This window comes from Peromyscus californicus, unplaced genomic scaffold (assembly GCF_007827085.1).
Source record: "Peromyscus californicus insignis strain IS unplaced genomic scaffold, ASM782708v3 Scaffold_1__1_contigs__length_55948999, whole genome shotgun sequence".
NCBI lineage: Eukaryota > Metazoa > Chordata > Mammalia > Rodentia > Cricetidae > Peromyscus > Peromyscus californicus.
The window spans coordinates 1,791,076-1,808,260 of NW_026294492.1; the positions used below are offsets into that span (position 1 = coordinate 1,791,076).

Sequence of the window (17,185 nt, forward strand, 5' to 3'; positions counted from 1 at the left end):
TATTTTGTAGATAGTGGACCCACACCACCTTAGGCAGACCTGCCATTTCCTCAAGGTCACACAGTTGGTAAAAAAAAAAAGGCTGAAGGATCCTTAGCTCTCAGAATGCTCCAGTACTGCTAGGTTCTGTTGTACTCTGGTGAGAACATGCTTGACTCCCCTCCCTCCTCCCTCCCTCCCTCCCTCCCTCCTGTCTCAGAACACAGAACACAGCTATTCACTGCCAGGTTAAGATTTGTGAGGCATCCTCCATGGTCGCAAGGAACACAGGGGTACAAGGTAAGCAGCAGTGAACTAGCATCTAATGGTCTACTTGGAGCATGATGCTGAGAGGTCTGTCTTCTCATTCACCACTGAGTCTCCTGCAGGTGGGAAGGCCCACGCTCAGGGACAGCATGCACTGCCAGTGGGATCATTCACTGGTCATGGCTACAGAACACATGCTATGTCTTCTGTGTCCTCCTAGGGAACCAGTGGAAGTGTCCTGAGAACACTAGGGCAACATGGTTATGTGACTCTTGAAATCACCCACCAGCAGCATATGGTGACCATACGACTCTAAACTGATAAGGTTGGGGCTCCTCAGCCACCAAGATGGCCACTCTCGCATCAATCAAAGCAAGGGCAATGGTGGTACGGTGGCCATGAGACCCAGGGCCAGTAGGTCACAGTGTACTCCTTGACCTTCTTCTGCCCTACTGCATATTAGACAAGAACAACTCTGGAGAGTGTGACCCACCGCAGGCAACAGAGCCTGCTAGGTATGACCAAGAAGTCACTCCTTTCTCACCTGTCCCACGGCATCCATTAAAAACCCAGTATTACATTGTGTCACTCTTTTTCTACTTTTTTAAAAAAAAAAGTATTTATGTATTTTGAAACAGGGTCTCACTCTGTGGCACAGGCTGGCCTTGAACTCGTAGCATTCCTCCTGTTTCAGCTTCCCAGAAGGAAGGATTACAGGCATACCACCACACGTAGCTACCAGCGTTCATTTTAAAATAGAATGAACTGTGAGCATGTGACTGTTATCTTCATAGTTGCCAAAGAAGAGCTCGCTACTCATCTGGTCTAGGTTCTCTCTTCACACTTGGAGATAAAGCCCCCAAATCCCCTCTGTGGCCATGGATACCTCTTAAAGTTTCTGATATGTCCCACTAAAACCAGAACTTCAGAGGAGGGGAGAAGGAGGACCACCCAAGGCCATTCTCCCTCTACCCAGGAAAAGGTTCTTGCTTGTCATCCCATCCTAGTTTGGCGGTGATTTTCCACCAAAATATGTGACTTGAGCAAACATATCTAGATGTCCTCTGGCTTGAATCTGATGAAGTCTCTCCCTTCATGAAAAGGACATTCAGACATCAGAACTGCCAGAGACCCAAGTGATCACTCTGTCCTTGTTGGTAAGTCTCTGGTGTCTGGTCTCCTGTGAGAGACCAAGAACCAACAGGGTGGACACAAAGCCCCGACTCTGGGGCCATTGAGCTTGTGACTCACTGACCCATGTGGTGACATCTGACTTCCTGAAAGTGTAACCAAGAACACCTGCTGGGAACAGACCATATGACAGCTGAAATAAATACTAAATTCTTACGTTTTAATAAATAGGGTATAAGAGAAGTGCCTCGAAGCAGGAACAAGGCTGCGTTCCTTTGAGAGCCATGCCAACTCCTGCCTATCAAACCAACCATACCTGTCGTCTGCCAGACTTGGTTCACAAAGGGAAACTGTAAACAGATACACATACACTTAGCAGCCACTTCACCCTGACTCACTGCTGGGTGGTGGTTGCTCTGAATCTACCTCAACAGACCCCTCCACTCACAGCCCTGCATTCTACCCACCCAGTCTAAGGCCTCTGGGCCTCAGTGCATGGGACTGGCTACCAGGGAATCAAACTTTCTCTTGTGTATCCCCCCAGGTCCCTGCCGGGAAGATCTCTTGCTATCCTGCAGTGTCCAGAACCCCATGGTGAGTGAGTGATCCCTAGGGAGCAAACCCACATACAGAGACAGTGCAGCCTCAGACTTGGGGGTCACAGTGGAAGCAGAAAAAGGAGAAAAACACGGCCTGCAGGGGTTCCGCAGGAGAGGGGCTGGGGCAGGAGCATGACATTCAGTTCAGAGCAAAACCAGCTCCTGGGGGAATCAATGTGCAGAGTGTGATAGTGTCTGTTGGCAGTGGAGCCTCCTACATAACCATGGTCCACGCACCAGTGCTGAGCACACAGAATATGTGACGTTGAACTGTTTATTTCTAATAGCAACATGTTTAAAGCAGCTCGTTCCAGTTTTATCTGGAGCATGCATCTGTCCAGAGTCATGCTGATGCCTCCAGGCCCATGTATGTCTCCTGTCTTCTGGGGGCTTCTCCATGGTTGGCTTCAGAGTGAGCATTAAGGTTGTGAGGTCTGAGCAGAACAATTGCTCCAGGACAGAGTGGTTTCCAGTCCTTATGGGGACATTTGTCCATCACGTCTCACCTTCGTGATCACTCCTTAAAGTCACAGTGTGCTATGGACAAGGTTCTCCATGCCCCTTTGGCCAGAGTCAACCTGGCTCCTTATTGGTGCTTTTCCCCAGACAGGTCTTGATTGTGAGGCTGTCTTGGTACTGTGGCTCTTCTAACTGGGCTTCAGGCTCCTGTCCACCAGATGACAGTGGCATTTCCAGGTCCTGAAAACCAAGTATGTCTCTAGAATTTAGTATGTTCTGTACAGGGACCACCCTGGCTATGAAGTACTGGACAACCAGGGCTTGTGTGGTTTTGGAGCCCATCAGCAGAAAGATGTTGGACAGGAGGTCTCCACATTTTCAGTAATGAAAAAAAAAAAAACAGTTTCAGAATCCCAGGGACTGATTATTAGTTGTCCACTTTCTTGGACTTTAAGCCAGAAATCTGCTGACCTCTGCAGGTGGTCACAAAAAAGAACAGGTTTGGGGGCTGGAAAGAGTCCACAGAAGTTAACAGTGCTTACTGCTCTTCCAGAGGACCCATGTTTGGTTCCCAACACCTACACAATGGCTAACAACCATCTGTAACTCCAGTCCCCAAGGATCTGAAGTCCCTTCTGGTCACTGTATGCATGTGGTGCACATATGCTCATGCAGACACACACACACACACACACACACACACACACACACACACACACAGGTACCCATGAAAATAAATAGATTGATAGATAGATGGATGATAGATAGATAGACAGATAGACAAATAGATGATAGATAGATAGATAGATAGACAGACAGACAGACATATAGATAGATAGATAGATAGATAGATAGATAGATAGATAGATAGATAGATAGATAGATGATAGATATGATGAATAAAAAGAACTGGCTCCACAGAGAAACATCACCCACCAGTGGGATTGTGGGGGATTGTGAGGTAGTGGAGGTCCCCTAGCAATCAAGTGGTAGAATAGAGATGCTCTTCCATATCCAGCTATAGAGACCTGGGAGGGAATAGCCCAGTCCCAGGATTGAGAGAGAACAATCCAGCAAATTTCTAAAGGACACTGGCCTTTTCTCCATCCCCCCACACCACCACCTCCTGGAGTAGCAAAGCCACAGCAGTGTGTCTGTGTCAGCGCTAGAATAAAAAGAATACAAGTGGATGTCTGTCTTCTCTGGTCTTCAGGGAAGCTGCCTCATGCACCCCCAGAACAAAATCAAGCTAAACAGTGCTACAAATGCATGTTGGGAACATCCCTGAGAGAGGGGAAGGAGTTCCTGCACCTGACTTCAAACATAATGACTCCCTAGAGCCTGCTTCCACAGAGGAGGATTTGACTCCACACCTGAGCTTATTAGGGTGCCCTGAGCAAATAAGGTCAGACTTAGCACTCTGTCTCAGAAATCAGCCCTGGAAAGCCTCCCAGCACTGAGGGGAGCTCTGTCCCAAGCAGGAGTGCACCTCTATGCACTCTAGTTCATATCCCTGGACAGGTCAGAAGTCTCCACTGAGGGCGCACACTGGGCTGTGGTGGGTGTGGCATAAGAGGCCAGCATGCTCAGGGGCTCAGATAAACTTCACAAAAACCAAGTGCCCTTCTCTACTGCTGACCAGCAGTTTGCCTGTCATCCCGAGCATCGGAAATGTGAGGATGTATTGCACGCTGATTGGACTCCAAATAATAGCTGATTCTGGATGAAAACAATCTCACTTTTTTAAAGAAAAAATACTATTCATTTGGATAATGAGCATTAGATCAGAATTCTTGGTAAATATTTAGAGTGAGTACCTGGGGAAGAAAGAGGCCAAATTAGTTATAATTAATCATGTATAACTCATTACTTAGTAACGTGCATCTCACTAGAGAACCACTGGGTGAAGGACCCTACAAGGCCCCAGACTCCAAGCCAAGCTCACTTGAAGGAGGCAACATCCCCTCTCATTCTGACAATGACAAATACAGGTTCAGTGGAGGCACTCTCTCAGGAGCCCTCCTCAGAGGGGCCAGTTACAGTCAGGAGTGGGCTACAATTCATTCTGAGCCTCCACATGGCTCATAGCTCAGAGGGGATCAAAGGGTCAGGATTGTAGTCACCTGAAAGTCTCCTGCAGTCCTCGAGTCCTTGGGAAGGCCACTCAAATGCAGGACCTAAGAACCTCTTCCTCTGCGGGAGGAAGCACCGGTTGGCATCATGGTGGGGCACTGCCATCCTTCGGAGAGAAGGGTCTAAATTACTACGTGTGTGAGTGATGGTTCTGAAAGGAAATGCAGCCAATGATGGGAAGGACACTGTGCATCCACCCACATGCACAGAAAAAGAACAGGAACCTGCAGACAGTGAGCACTGAGAAGAAAGGAACACAGCCCCGTCTCTATAGGGGGAACTCAGGCCAAGGGTTCCTACACAGATCAGCTGCTGCCTCAGGAGATGGTGGGAGGGTAGAAATAGGTTTCTTTTGGAGACTGAAGCCCTGGACCTGGAGGAGTCCCACATACGTTGCCTCCATGCCTCCTTGGCTTGTTCCTTACACCTTTCACTACCTCTGAGTCCTCTCCAACTCTGTGGCACACCTCCCCGCAGCCTCCCTCAGGTTATCTCCAGGCTGCAGCGTCTTGAAACACATGAGCCTCTGGGGACATTTCACATTCAAACCACAGGAAGGGCTGGGGGATCCCACGGGGAGTAAACTGCCTGCTGTATAAATGTGAGGACTGGAAGTTCAGATTCCCAAAAACCCATGCAAATGTCAGGAGGGCTGGCTCACCTAGAATGTCGCTGTTTGGACCCCAGAGACAGGGGAGTCCCACGGTGAGCCAACTAGCTGAGACTAGCCAAATCGGCCAGTTCAACTGAGCGATGTAAGATGGAGTGACAGAGAAGGGTACCTGAGGTCAACATGCAGTCTCTACATACATACATACACACACACACACACACACACACACACACACACACACATGGACATATAGACATACCACATGCATGTACACCAAAACAATTAAAAACACACAACACCTAAAACATCCACCTCACAGAAACATTCAGAACAACGTTTGACCAAAAATATCAGCAGAATTACTCTGCCGGCTGATGTAGCGTTGCACACAACTCCCCATCTCAGAGTGACACCATCCTCTGATCCTGCGTGTTCATCAACAGCCAATGTGTGGTTCATGTCTGATGTGGTCCTCCACTGGCAGGTTCCTTATAGGATACATCTTGGTCATCCACTGGCATAGAACTCCAGGGTCATGAGGCTGCACAGTCTTGTGGACTCACTTTCTCCAGCCAAACCCTACCTCCTGAAAGATCCACAACCTTGGGAAAGAGCGCTACCAGCCAGAGTGAGGATGTGAGTCATGGGGAGGGGGCAGGGGGGTTAAATGAGAGTCTAGAGCTTGGTCATATGCCCTGACCACTCTCTGATTCCTGTTCCTCCACGGTGTGAAGAGGTGAGAACCCCCTTGTCTATGCCTCTGCCAAGAGCAAGCCAGGTGTCACCGTGTCTCCCTCTGTACGGTGAACTGTATCCCCTCCAGGCCACGTCACTCCCTGTCAGATATCCCAGCAACCAGAAGAGTTACTGATGTAGACAAGTTTAACATTAACTCAGTGAACAGTGAGCAAAGGAGGTGACCCTCCCCAAGGTGGTGGCCTCCTCCAGATAGTCCCTTCCTGCTCTTAGTGACACAATACCACAGACCAGGTAGCTCCCTAAAGAAAAGAAGTTTGACTCATGGTTATGGAGGTGAAAGGTCAAGGGTTACATCCGGCGATGGCTTCTTGCTGGCAAAAATCTCAAGGTGATGAGGATGGTGAGGAATGGAGAGCTTATACACACCTTCTCGTGTCTTTCCCTTTTCCTATGAAACCACCAGGACTCACTCTTGGGCTTCAACCTGATGACCTAGTCCTAGTCGTTCCTGAGGCTGCCATGTAGACACCACAATGGAGGGGATTTCCCACTTCTATACCTCACACTAGAGAGTAAAGAGCAGTACAAATTTCATACGCAAATCATGGCACAGTTGAAGGCCTGCATAGAACAGAGTCCCAGGTCCTTGGAACAAGAGGGATTCACAGCAGATGACCTGACCCAGCCTGCAGTCTTGGCTCTTCTGCCAGGCCACTAGGAGCACTGTGGACTTACCCATCTGCATAACTGCACAAACCAGTTCCTAGAATAAGTCACTTTCCAGATACAAAGCTTTTCAACCCAATCAAGCTTTGTCAGATTGAAAATGCCATAAACTGAAAATGCGTGGCATACACCTGACCCTCTGACCTTGTATCTTAGCCTCTCCCACCCTAATCAAAACACTTACCTCAGCCTACACCTGAGGAAAATCACAAACTGATGGTGTAAGAAGAGGTTGGCAGTTCAGGTTGTGTGAAGAGAAGAAAAGGAAGAGCCAAGCAGCTGTGCAGGTATACTTCCACACCATCTCAAATCCAAAAGCCCGTCAAGTTGAACCTCCCAAACCAAGGATAAACTACATGTCTAGGCACATATCCTACCCATTCTATTTCTCTGGAATAACCCCTAAGAAACTCCCCATGATTGCCCAAGTAGCAACAGTTCAGTGACCACAACATGAGTTTGTAGAAGAATGAGAAAGAGCTTCCATGCTCCATCTGTCTTGGTGTCCATGGTCTTCCTGGCCATTGCCTCGCATGTCTGGCCTCTCAGCCTCTTTCTTTGTGCCCCAATCTGTCCCTGATTATAGTTCAACCCTGGGGCAGAAATGATATATAAGTACATAAGCCTTCCCTCCTCACCTTTGTTGCAGAGCCAGTCAAATTCTGGTTCAGGGACACAAGAGACTTTAGATCAGTGGTTCTCAACCTTCCTATGTGACCCTTCCATACAGTTCCTCATGTTGTGGTGACCCCCCAACCATAAAATTTTTTGTTGCTACTTCAAAACTGTAATTTTGCTACTGTTATGAATTGTCATGTCAATATTGGATATGCAGAATACCTGATATGCATGCCCCTGTGAAAGGGTCCTTCATCCCCAAAGGGGTCATGACCCACAGGTTGAAAACTGCTGCACTAAATAAAACTCAACCTGGGAAGGATCAGAAAAGAGCACCCCAGGCAAGAAGGTCACAGTGCCCTGCTGGGGCCTCAAAACTGCTTCCCTGGATAGTGGAAGAGATATCTGCTGCAACCATGAGGCTCATAGAGCATCAGCAGGCTCTCCTACAACCTTGTCTCCATCTCTCATCCCACAACTGAGACTATCTTCAGTCTCCTCACCTTGAGAACTTAGTGGATCCATTAACATAGACACACGCTGGCATGGAGAATCTAGGCAGTGTGGTAGGCACAATTAAGTGTGTTGGCTTGCAATGTCCCTGAGGAATGAGACTCAAAAGGACGTGACAGTTAGTTCTGTGCCCACAGACATTTAAAGCCTGGTGCATTTGGACTCACGGAAGCAAGCACGGGGCAATACTGGTGAGAGACCAGGGAGGGGAGCACCTGGGTATGTCATATGATGCTTGCCTTGGACATCTGCTGTTTCTCCTCCTTTCTGGCCCACCTTACCACAGAGCTGATGGAGAGAGCTGGCACTCCATGCTGCTCTAGAGAGGGTGCCTGGAGAGCTGTGAATACCTGCCGCCAAGTGAGAGAACAGGGAGGTGCGAACATCTAGGAACAGATTTGGCTCAACAGCACAACAGTGATGAAGCTCCTAACTGTTCCAGCTATCCCCATTGCCAATGCCTGCAGTCCTAGTGGGTGTCATCCAGAGGGACGGGGGCAAAGAGACAGTCGGGACTTAGAGACCCACAGAAGACTGTATTGCCTTGTTCTCGGCTTCCTCGTGATTTCCTATGGGAAGGCCCAGGTCATCTCTCTCCTTGGAAACCATCAACTCTGATTCTTAGGCAATATCTGTTCCCAGGCCACATAGCTCCAGAAGTTTGGAGCCACACTGTGTGGTAAACCACAATCATGGTGGGAGAGGATGGTATGGACAGATACAAAATGTGAACATTACCTAGACTCTGGGCAAGAAGAAGCCACCCACCCTTCTCAGGGAATGTCCAGCCTCCAGAGAACCACACACTGGGCCACGCTCACCCTGCTGAGACCTTATTTGCACAATGTACAGAGCGAGGCCACCCTGAATTCTACACAGTGACCCAATTTAACTTCCTAACTCAGTCCAGGCATCTGGAACTACCTTTATTTACAATGATGACACTTAACAGAGACCAAATCTGACCAAGTAAAAAGTTAACAACAGAAGTCTCTGTCCAGACACATAGGTTCGAATTCTGGATCCAGAATTTAATATGGGATATAGGAAGAGAGACTGCCATTCTCTACCCATTTTTGGAGGAGCCAGGACACAGGGACAGCTATGTTTTTGCACTGATTAGCCTAAATATTCACAGAATCAACTCTATTCCTGTCTTATCAAAATAACCATTATGTTAAGAGTTCTTTTTTTTTTAATCATCTTACTGTTTGGCACTTGGAAAAGCTACCATGCCAGTGTGGTGTGCACATGTGTGTTAAGACTTGCTCAGTACATTAATTCTAATTCTAAATGAGCTCTGAAAATAAAACTTCAAAGGCATTCTATCAACTTGTTATTTTTCTTAGAGCAACTACTGAGGTCCACAGGGAAGTGTGGCTTGTCCCCAGCAGCAGTACACCCTGCAAGGCTACCCCCATATAACAGGGATGTCACCAACAGAAGGGATTGGCTCTGGATGGCACCAATAAAAACAATAGTCATAATCTTAATGACACCAAAGTAAATGGACTGAAACAAGAAAAGTTCTCTGACAGAAAAATGCCAACAATCCTCACTGACCACAGCACAGCTCCACCAGTCTCCTCTCTGGCCCACTCTGCAGAGGGCAGTCTGGAAAACACACAACCCAGAGGCATCTTCCGAGGGCTGAATCTCCCTCTACCTCTGTTGCTCACTAAGAATGTAACTGTGAAAGTGTCACCTGACCTGCACCCTGCCCCTGGTCCCTGCTAAAACCTGAGGTTCAGAAAGCCCCAAGAGACTAGTGCACACTGGTGATTTAATGGGAGAGGTTAGCCAGCATAGAGCCTGGCACATAGTAAAGACTGATACTGTCCCCTTGCCAAATGTGGACAGGTGTACTAGAAACAAGGTCAGTGAGCATTTTGCTTTATACCCCCCAAAAGACCTTCTAATATCTGTGGAAAGAAAGAGGACCCAGGGTTTTATAATGGTCAGAGCATCCTCTAGAGGTAGGTACATATGAAAGAGAAGTGGGATGAGGGAGGGAGGGAGAGAGAGAGGGAGGGAGAGAGAGAGAGAGAGAGAGAGAAGAGAGAGAGAGAGAGAGAGAGAGAGAGAGAGAGAGAGAGAGAGAGAGAGCAGAGTCACTCAGAGGATGGACAGTCTTGAAGGGGAGGGAGGGTTATGGGGTGGCTCGGATAACAGAGGTATTACCTGGCACCAACTTTGCCACTAACCAAGTGATAACCACAGATTGTCAGTCAGGGTCCATGAACACATTTTCTCAAAGGACTGTGAAAGGATTGGGTAAGTTTACATATGGACACTATTTAGATTCCATCTTAAGTTCTCAGTATTAGTCATATGTGTAGATCCAGGGTCAGCAAAGTAAGACCCCTGCCTGTGTGTGCAAATAAAATCTTAGGTGAACCACTCAGCTCGTGGGCTTACACCCAAGGACTGCATGTGTAATAGGTTTTCACACTGCCATGGAACACCAGATCCCCAAGGCATTGGCTACAGGCTCTCCTAAATATAGCAGATGCTGTCACACTTTCCACTTCTATCTGCAGGTGACTTAGGATGCTAATACCCAGCCCTGAGTTAGTACAGAGAGATCGCTGCCCAGGCCAAGGACCGCTAAGGAGACTGTTGGTCTATTTCCTGTTGCTGTGGTAGAATACCCTGATTAAGGGAGAGGGGTTGAATTTGGCTTAGAGCTCCAGATGGATAGAGTCCACTGTATTGGGGAAGACATGGCCACACACAGGGGAGGCATGGAGGCAGAAGCGTGAAGCTGGTTGGTCACACTGCATCTACACGCAGAACACAGAGAAATGCATGCATGTATGCCTACTGCTCAGCTGGCTTCCTACATGGTTATACAGCCAGGACCCCCACATCAGTGAACAGTGGGTGCCCTCCACTTTCAGGTTGGGTCTTCCTACACCCATGAAGGCAGTGCAGACAATCCCCACACACATGTCCATGAGCCGATCTTATAGAGACAGCCTCTCACGGAGACCTGCTTTCCGGGTGATTCCAGGTTGTGCCAATTTGACACAACTGTGGCTGAGCCAAGACCAACAGTGAGATAGTACCTCTTAGTGTGTCAGGAGCATCTGCACCCAAGACCTGAGTAACAAGAACACTAGAGTGAGACAAGGCCTCTCAAGGTGTCAGACACTTGTCCCCATGGGTGACCTGAGTAACAGGAACACCAGCCCTTGAAACCCTCCCATCTTTCGGTCTTTGGAAGGAGTAACTGAAGCTCCGGTCCTTAGGCATTCCTAATTAGTAAGCTTAATTATCACATTAACACTTACCACTGGGATTTTTTTTTCACTTTCAGTCATCTTTTGTGCTGTTATTCCAATTAATTGTGTTGGGAGACCATGAGCCTGAGCTTCAAAGAATGATGTGCGATTTTTGAAGTATGGCATTTGATCACAGGATTGCCTCAGACAGTTTCAGCATCTGCAAGGGGGAGTTGGAATATTATGCAGTCCTTTACGCTTATAAAAATTGGCAATAGAGATATATCACAAGTAAATGTGTGAGTGCATACACACATACATTCATACATACACACACACACACATACATATGTGTATTGTGTCAGGGTGTTTTTATCTGACACCTGGGATAACTATCAGAAGAATTTCCCTGTTTCTGCTCATCCATTTGTCCCCATACACACCATCAACACATTCTAAAATGTAACCTCCTTTCACTGTTTCTCTTTCCCCAAAAGCTTAAGGTTGAGATTTCCCTGATGCCCTCTAAGCTGCCGCATGGAGCCTAATAGCCATGTTGACAATATGAATACAATGTTGCGGTCAGGTAGCCATGTTGACAATATAAATACAATGTTGCAGTCAGGGAGCCATGTTGACAATATGAATACAATGTTGCAGTCAGGTAGCCATGTTGACAATATGAATACAATGTTGCAGTCATGGTTCACATCAGGCCTCTCAGTCCTCCTCAGGCATGGTTGGCCACTGTTACTTTTCCTGTGTCTGTGATAAAAGACCATGATGTAAGCAACTTAAGGAAGGGTTTGTGTTGGCTTACAATCAAGGGAGCAGTCCTTATTGGTGGGAAAGTCATGGCAAGGAGACCTCGGGGTGAAAAATGTCACATTGCATACACAGCCTAGGCAAAGAGAGGTGAATGCTGGTGCTTAGCTTCGTCTGTCATATGCAGCCCAAGACCCCAAACCTAGAAATGGTGTTAACTACATTCCAAGTGTTCCTACTTCATCAGTTGTAATCAAACTCCTCTCTTGCAGCAGAGTCTGAAGGTTAACCCACTGCAAACAGTTCCGAGTAGGTGTGCCTGGGGACTTCTCCCCTATGTGATACCAGTCAAGTTAACATCCAATGTTAACCATCTCAGAGGCCTTTCCACTGGAGAACCTTCCAGCTCTGTTCACCCCATGAAAGGAACCAAGCATTGCAGGGTCATCTGTAAGTCACCATCATGGGCCAATGGGACTGAATGACCAGTTCCCACCAGTTCAGTGCAGGCCTGACTGGGCAGGGGCACAGCCTCCCACATGAGGAGGAGACCAGGTGGGATGAAGTCTGAGTCTGGGAGCTGAGCAACTCAACATTTTATTTCCCAAATCACACTCCACAGCAAGGATGGTTGTCAGTAATTGCCTCTGGGCAGCAGGGAGCAAAGAGGCCTGGAGGAGAGGAATGCTTACCCCAAGTGTAGGAAATGAGCAAAACCCAGACCCATGGGAGAAATCTCAGATCCAAATCCCAAAGCTAGCTTCACACCAAGGCCTGGACCCCTCCTCTGTGTCCAGAATGTCCAACTCTTTTTCCACCATAGGACATAACACTTCCCCTGTCTGTCTGGCATTCATTCTCTCCCTCAGAACCTGGCTTAATGGAGGACAGCTATATGTTATAGTAATCACACACAGGCCCCTCACTCTGTAAACTGAAGTGACGTTCCACTCATCACACAGCTGAGAACTCTCCAAATAATCAAAATGAGGGAAGAAAGGTCAAGAAACAAGAGTGAGGGACAGCCCATCTGAAGACCAATGACAACAGGTTGTCAAGATTTGATCTTTTTAAATCTATCAGCACATTTTCATATAGCTCAGTCTAATTTTCTGTTCCTTTGTGAACTGGAGTTCCCAGACATCACCTATGGGGGTTGGGTGGTCACATCATCTCTAGACATGACACTGGCTCTAGGGGTGACATTGGCTGTAGGATGACATCACCTCTGAGGATGTCAAAGGCTCTGGGAAGACATCAGACATCACTTCTAGGTTGACACTGGCTCTGGGGACTATCACCTCTCAGGTCATCTCCTCCCAAAGTGATACAGACTCTGAGACATGAAGAGAATGACTCAGCCACACAGGGAAAGTCCTAAGAAAGAAAAGAGGCAAAGGGGGGGGGGGTGAGGAAGCAAGGGTACTTCAAGGACACGGAAGAGTCTGAGCATTGGGAGATGAGGACCAGGTGAGGAGGAGCCAGATGGATGTGGTGGGGAGGAGGACACAGTGCTGAAGAGCTGACACTGGCCTAAGGCCAGCAGTGAGGAAGGCTCTGATGCTGAGAAGAGACGGGATATCACCTGTGTTCCTGGAGGCAGAAAAGTGAATATGGGGACAGCAGCAGCCAGGCAGGCTGGTTCTGACTGGATTAAGTCCAGACATAGAGATCACGGTACAGGGAGTAGCTGGATCATAACAGCTTTGGGCAGCAGAGCAAAAGGGTTTTGCTGACAGGCTGGGTTAGGGGCCAAGGGTGAAGGAACTTGAGGTACCAGCACATCTCTGGTTTCTCTTCGAGGAACTGGGACTCGGTGCCACATTGGCTAGATGTGCTGGGCAGTGTAACTTCAGACTATGACTATCCATCCACGCATGTCACAGCATGTGCTATCCTGCAAGTCTGATAGCTTATTAATCACTCTGAATCCCATCTCCCTAAGGGTAAAATTACAAGCTCTACTGTGGGAGCAAGGTTGAGTTGGCAAATAGAAAAGTGACAAACAGTTCCTGCCAGGCCGCAGATGCCTGAGAAAAGTTGTCAACTTTGGGTTGCAGCATAACCTGCAGCTTATAGAATGGCTAGCCCATGCCTGGACGCAGCATGCCACCTGCTACCAGAGTCACAGTGGCTTGATGGGAGGCCAGGAGAAGTGCCTGAGAGTTAGACACACCCAGGCACATTCAGCAAAGACACCAAATGGGCCTGCCTACTCCTGTTTTCTTGAGGGGTTCGAGTCTCCCCAGAGAGCCCTTGCAAAAAGAAGAGAGGGGGTCATGTGACACCGTAGCTTAAAGATGTCTCCAGGGACAGAGTCTCACACACCAAAATGTCACAATACAAGTCCTGTGTCAGTGAAAAGCTCAAAAAAAAAAAATAAACAAAACAAACATCTATAAATTAGTCCACAGAAGTCTGTGAGATCTAGGCGAGATGCCCCTGACTCCACTCTGTCACCAAATATTCTCTGCCAGGCTCCTGCGTGTCCCTGAGGCTTCAGTACACATGCAGAGCACCCATGCAACAGAGATGATGGGCCTTGGCCAGGCTTGGCTCACAGCTGCCCGTCAGGTTGGCAGAATCCAGGGGCTGGAGGAGGGTTGACCCCAGAGGCACAGAATAAAAAACTAGCTAGAGTAAGTGGGTGGCATCCTGTGAAGGCTGGAGGAACCATGGCAGCGTGGGGTGGGAACAGCTACCAGCATGCTTGTTTCCTGAGGGACCTGTTAGTTCAGGGGAGCTGCTCCTCAGGAATCCCCAGGGAAACCCTGTGGGAGGAGAGTTCCCCCAAAAGAGGCGGGCTCCACCTGCCCTGAGGCTCCAGACAACAGCTGCCAGGGATCAGATTTCACCCCACCCAGGAACCCCCAACCCAGGGGACATAAGTGTCACCTCTCCTGCCTGAGTTCCGAAGGCAGGTTCCCGCAAATTTGTGTGAAATCCAGATACTTTTGTTCTGATTTGAGCTCTTTGTGTGTGGAATGTATGTGCATGTGTACATGTGTGCGCATGTATGAGGTGAATGCATACATAAATGTGCATATCTGTGTGTACATGTATGTGAGTACACATGTACATTGTGTTTGTGTATATGGGTGCACATATAGGTGTGTGTGGGTACACATGTACATGTGTGTCCAAGTGTGTGGATGCACATGTACATGTGGGGGGTGCATGTGTATGTGTGTGTGACAAGCAAACACATGTACATGTTGTGGGGTACATGTATATGTGGGGAGTTACATATCTATGTTGGGGGCAAAGGGAAAACCTCAAATGTCTTTCTTCAGGTGCCACCCAACCTTGCTGAGTAGGTTAACTTGTCTGGTTAGTGAGCATGGTCCCCACCTCCACCTCTCCAGGTCTAGGATTACCCGTGTGTACCACGTGCATATGCAGTGGACACAGAATACATCACGTAGGCCAAGGCTGTAGTCACACACATGGCTGTGGACACGGTTCTCAGCAATTCTGAGAGCTGTGTTCTCTGTCCAGTGACAGGAACTTACAGCCCACGGCTCAATGCCTGGACCCGGGAGAGGTAGAGATTCTCACCTCAGATTCTCTGATGGGTGGTGAACCTGATGCTGTGGAAATCTGGGCCCAGGGATCCTCTTTCTCCAGCTGTACCCACAGCAACATGCCTGCAGGGAAAGACAGATGGGGAGACAGAACAGCTTGGAGACCATCTGTCCAGGAGTGTCGCTGTACAGTCCACTCCCCAGCTCTGGCCTGTCTGTGCTCACTGCCACCGGGGACTCTGTCCATGTTCAAGTCGACTCAAGTCATCTTTTCTCAAGGCTTTTTCCAGCCAGGAAAGAGTCGGAGCCTGAGCAACATGCTTAGCCACATGCTTAGCAACATGCTTAGCTATAGACTGAGAACCACCATGTAGGTATTCAGCGCTGAACTCCGTGTGCACCAGGCCAGCAAGCTCCATGATCCCATGCCCTTCTGTTCCCATCTGTTCTCTCCACAGCCAAGGAAGTCAAGTCTCTGTGCGATGAGTATAACCTGCCTGGGTCAGAATCCAGGTTCAAATCCAGACCAGGCCATGCTCCCAACTGCCAATGACATCAAGTTCATGGGCAGCAGGAGGACCAGAGACAAAGCTCAATCCTAAACACTTTCCTTCTCCTCAGAGGTGAAGCAAGTTGCAGGCCACCTGCCTCAAGCGCTCTGTGACTCTCCATATTAACTACCAGGGACATTCAACAACCATGTAATTAGAGCTTGTACTAGCCTGGGTTCCCTAGAGGAACAGAACTGATTGAACGAAACACACCACACACACACACACACACACACACACACACACACACACACACACACACACACACACAGAGAGATGCACACACACTCACATTCACATGGGATTTACTAGAGTAGCTCACAGGTTGTGGTCCAGCTAGTCCAGCAATGGCTGTCTACCCACGCAAAGTCCAAGAATCTGGTAGTTGTCCAGTCCAGGAGGCTGGATGCCTCTGCTGGTCTTCGGTATGTTCTGGAATCCAGAAGATGTGAACTCTAAGGCCAGGGAAGGAATGGACTTGCCAGCGAGAACAAGGTCAAGCAGGCAAGAAGCAAATTCCCCCTTCTTCCTCTACACAGGCTGCCGGCAGAAAGTATGGCCCGGATTAAAGGTGCTCTTCCTACCTACAAGATTTGAATTACAAGTGGATCATCCTACTTAAAGTAATTTAAGAAAAACCCCTTGCGGGCAAGCACAGCCTCTTTGGTTATAGTTAATTTCGGGTGTGGTCAAGCAGACAACCAAGAATAGCCATCACAGAGCTAATGACCCAGCGTTCATCATCAGGGTGAAGGATCTACCCACTCCCACTCCAGAGCAAGTTCACAAACACTTTCTGTAAAGCTGGAAGGAGCCCGGAGACGGTCTGAGACTGAAGGGGTCTCTTCAGGATCCACCCGCCTCAAGCCCACAGTAGAGGGATATCTGAGCGGCTCCCGTCACATTCAGCTTAGGCCTTGCCACCCCGCCCTGGGTAAGGTGACCCTGCCAGCTCCACCAGCACTCGGAGGGGCCCTTGAAGGTGCTTTCCCCATTTGCTGACTAAGGTCCTGTAGCCTGCCTTTTGCACCCCTGCCCACACCTTCCATCTGCCAAACCAGGCTATCATCAGCCAGGACGAGGCTTCCCGTTCCCACGGTGACATTCCCAGAAAGCCGCAGAAGTGATCGCTCCGGCAGGTTCCTCCATCATGTCAATATTTTCAATAAACAACCCTTTGCTTGAGTGCTCTCGGGGAATTTGATTAGCATAATTCTCTTCCTTTCCTCAAAATTCGATGTTGACAAGGCTATTCTGGTGAGAGCAGAATACAGGCGAATGGGGCAGAGTTGAACCCATACTCCGGCCAACTTGTAATCATCCTGCTGTAGGAGCTGCAGAGGCGGAAACACCAGCCCTTACTTCATCACTTCTCCGGGGCATT

The 17,185-nt window shown here is 48.6% G+C and overlaps 2 long non-coding RNA genes across 5 annotated transcripts in view; both read right to left on the minus strand.

The window, feature by feature from the left end:
- The window catches only part of LOC128115253 (uncharacterized), a 310,255-nt gene that overhangs the window by 106,771 nt on the left and 186,299 nt on the right, over positions 1-17,185 (minus strand). For all 4 annotated transcript variants that reach the window (XR_008220050.1, XR_008220051.1, XR_008220049.1 and 1 more), the window contains 2 exons: positions 15,285-15,373; positions 11,031-11,181 (listed from right to left, as the gene is read on the minus strand). This is a non-coding gene — a long non-coding RNA (uncharacterized LOC128115253). The remainder of the gene's footprint in view (positions 1-11,030; positions 11,182-15,284; positions 15,374-17,185) is intronic.
- Positions 1,577-9,788, minus strand: LOC128115255 (uncharacterized). The gene is made up of 2 exons (XR_008220053.1): positions 4,559-9,788; positions 1,577-2,675 (listed from the first exon to the last, which is right to left on the minus strand). It is a non-coding gene; the product is annotated as an uncharacterized LOC128115255 (long non-coding RNA).